Source organism: Suncus etruscus (assembly GCF_024139225.1).
Source record: "Suncus etruscus isolate mSunEtr1 chromosome X unlocalized genomic scaffold, mSunEtr1.pri.cur SUPER_X_unloc_5, whole genome shotgun sequence".
Lineage (NCBI taxonomy): Eukaryota > Metazoa > Chordata > Mammalia > Eulipotyphla > Soricidae > Suncus > Suncus etruscus.
Window position 1 is genome coordinate 74,305 of NW_026060325.1, and position 3,695 is coordinate 77,999.

The window sequence follows — 3,695 nt, forward strand, 5'->3', positions numbered from 1 at the left end:
CTGTTCCTCCAGGCTCCTAAATGTTTTCAAAGATTTTAGGTACCAAAACGAGCGATGCTCAGTGGACCAAGGAACCACTCCTAGCAATGTTGGATGAGAAGCATGAAATGCCAGAGATTTATTTAGGACCTCGCACTGCAATGTGCTCTCCATGATCAATCTATTCTATCTTTTTTGGGTTTTTTGTTTGTTTTATTTTGGGGTCACACCTGGCAATGCTCAGGGGTTACTCCTGGCTCTACGCTCAGAAATCGCTCCTGGCAGGCACGGGGGACCATATGGGATGCCGGGATTCCAACCACCGTCCTTCTGCATACAAGGAAAACGCCCTAACTCCATGCTATTTCTTTGAGTTCTTTGAACATTTTCCATATTGCGACTCTAAACTCCTCATCTGAAAGTCTGTCTAGTTGGTTGGTCATGTTCAAGTCATCAGAGTTGCCATCGTCATTCTCTATGCCTGGCGTAGGCCTGCGTTGTTTCCCCGTTGTCAAACTTGTATTGTGGGTTTTCCTACGTGTTGTGGTTGTATTCATTGGCTAAATGATGTGCTTGGCCGGGAAGTGAAGCAAAGTGAAGCGGAGCGGCTGTACACCTCTGGCTCCACCCTCTCTGGGCTTGTAAACTCACCTCCAGGGAAGGCTTCAGGGATGGTGAGCCATCCGCAGATGAGCCACACACAGGATGAAATCAGGCTGAAAATGGAGCACAGCACAGATAGGGGTGCTGGCATCTGAGTTCCAGCAGAGTTCAGCCTCCAGCACAGTTCTTAGTGTGATTTTTTTCTTCCTGTTTCAATGGTGTTCTTTCCTTAGAAAGAGCGCACGGTGGCCGTGCTCTGCTGGAGCCTCTTTTCAGCCCACTTCCAAGAGGTTCAGGTGACAGGACAGGAGACAGACACACAGACAGGCAGCACTCACAATTTTTCACAGTCGGGCCTCACTGGTTTCATAGTTTCGTAGATTTTCCCAGCCTGACATCACCAACAGGGGGCCTGGCTTCTGTAAAGTACTGCTTATAGCCGGTTTTCATATTATGAAGCAGTTCCTTGGTGTGCCCGCCCTTGAATGAGCCTCTGGGAGAGCGAGTTTTCTGGAGCCTCATTTTGGCCCACTCCCAAGAGGTTCAGGCGACAGGACAGGAGACAGACACACACAGGCAGCACTCACAATTTCTCACGGTCGGGCCGCTATTTCTTTTTTTTTTTTTTTTGATTTGTTTTTTTTGGGCCACACCTGTTTGACGCTCAGGGGTTACTCCTGGCTATGCACTCAGAAATCACCCCTATTTTGGGGGGACCATATGGGATGCCGGGGGATTGAACCACTGTTCGTCCTACACTAGCGCTTGCAAGGCAGACAGCCTACCTCTAGTGCCACCTTCCCAGCCCCAACTCCATGCTATTCCTCCGGCCCGGATCATGTATGCTATCTTGTGGTAGCATCTTTGAGTAGTATCTCTCCTTGAAGACAACTTCTACAAGTGTCTTCAGACACAGGACACACAGGGATTGAGTCCTTCCTCAGACACTGCTGAGATGTGGCTTTGAAGACAACTGGAGCCAATTTCAGAAACCTTGACTCATCTCTGCTTTAAGCTCACCCCAAAACAGCGGTGTACAGCTTTGTTCTTGACTCTTGGTCACCTCCGCCTGGCAGCAACGGTTCCTAGAAAGCTGGCGATGCCCTTTCCAAGGTAGGAGGGATCACTCTGTTTTCTATGGCATTTGCTATGACCAAATGACTTAATTAATTGGAATGGGAGGGACTTGGTGTGCGCTCTTATATCAAATCCTGCTTAATATCTTCCAAGAATCTAGTCTTGTCCCAATGGAAATAAGTTTTTGGCGGAGGTGCTGGGATCAACATTGGGTGTGGATGGCTAGAACTGACTTGGAGATAGGACTCGGTTCTTCATTAAGTTGTCTCTGCTGAGCTTCATTCAGAAGCAGGATGAGGATCAAGCCGCTAAGCAGGAGTGGGAGGGAGGCGGTGGTCATAACATTGATAGGTAATCTGAAGCCAAAATACATTTTATGGGGGGCAGGAGAGAGATCATGGAGGTAGGGCATTTGTCTTGCATGCAGAGGACAGAGGTTCGAATCCTAGCATCCCATAGGGTCCCCCGAGCCTGCCAGGAGCAATTTCTGAGCATAGAGCCAGGAGTAATCCCTGAGCGCTGCCGGGTGTGTCCCTAAAACAAAAAACAAAAAAAAAATTACATTTTATGACTCAGCTTCCGAGTCACACATTTTTGTTTTGTTTTGTTTTTGTTTTTGTTTTTTTTTTTTTTTTTTGGATCACACCTGGCAGTGCTCAGGGGTTACTCCTGGCTCTATGTTCAGAAATCGTTCTTGGCAGGTTCAGGGGACCACATGGGATGCCGGGATTCAAACCACCAACCTTCTGCATGCAAGGCAAACACTTTACCTCCATGCTATCTCTCCAGCCCCCGAGTCACACTTTTTCTAGAGACTGTTGTTGCAGAAATGGCTTTGTGTATACCCTCAACACTGTGGCCACATTAGCAAGGTGGGTTATTGCTGATGCCGAGGAAAGGGAGGGTCCTCTGCTCTCCTTCTGACCTCTGACCGAAGCTCACAAACATGACCTGAAAACAAGGGGCTTCTCCCATTCTGTTTCCTCTGTAGTTTTATGAGATGTGAACTTACACTGAAGCCTTGCCAACACTTCCTGCGACATTTGGCGCCCAATATACACAAAATATCCTTGTGTGTATCCTCTGATGTCTGGTGAGACGTAAACTCGCACTGAAGCCTCGTCCACAATTCCCCAGACACAGGGCTTCTTCCCTTTGTGTGTCCTCTGGTGTGTGACATAAATGGTGCAATTGAAGTCTCGCCTACACTGTCCGCAAACTTCTCTCATGTGTTGGACGAGTTGATATTTCACCGAAGCCTTGTCCACTCTCCCCACACATGGGGTTTCTCCCGTTTCGACTTGCGTATGATGAAACCGCCTCTAACTGAAGCTTTGTAATTTTGACTTCAAACTGGAGCCTCAACTACAGTCCCTGCATGTCTGTGGTTTCTCGCCTGTGTGTCCTCAAGTCACAGACGGATTAATCCAGATACTAAGGAATCTTCTGGGGTTTCTTGAAAGGTGGGTACAGTGGCTGTGGGGGATAGAGGTCATAAACTCAAATTGGGGCAGAGCTCTGTTCCATTTATTCAAAGGAAAGGTGGAATATTTACTCTGGATTGCTTTTTTTTTTTGGGTCACACCTGGCAGCACTCAGGGGTTACTCCTGGCTCCATGCTCAGAAATCACTCCTGGCAGGCTCCGTGGACCAAATGGGATGCTGGGATTCAAACCACCGTCCTTCAGCTTCTAAGGCACCATTGTGCTATCTCTCCGGCCCCTACCCTGGATTTCTTGACAAGTCATAATTTTCTTTTTTTTGGTTTTTGGGCCACACCCGGCATTGCTCAGTGGTTCCTCCTGGCTGTCTGCTCAGAAATAGCTCCTGGCAGGCACGGGGGGACCATATGAGACACCGGGATTTGAACCAACCACCTTTAGTCCTGGATCGGCTGCTTGCAAGGCGAACACTGCTGTGCTATCTCTCCGGACCCATAATTTTTTTCCTTTATTTTTAAACATAGAACCATGTCATCAGCACTCATTGAGAACTTGATTTCTTTCCTTTTTAATTTTATTTATTTGGTTTTTGGG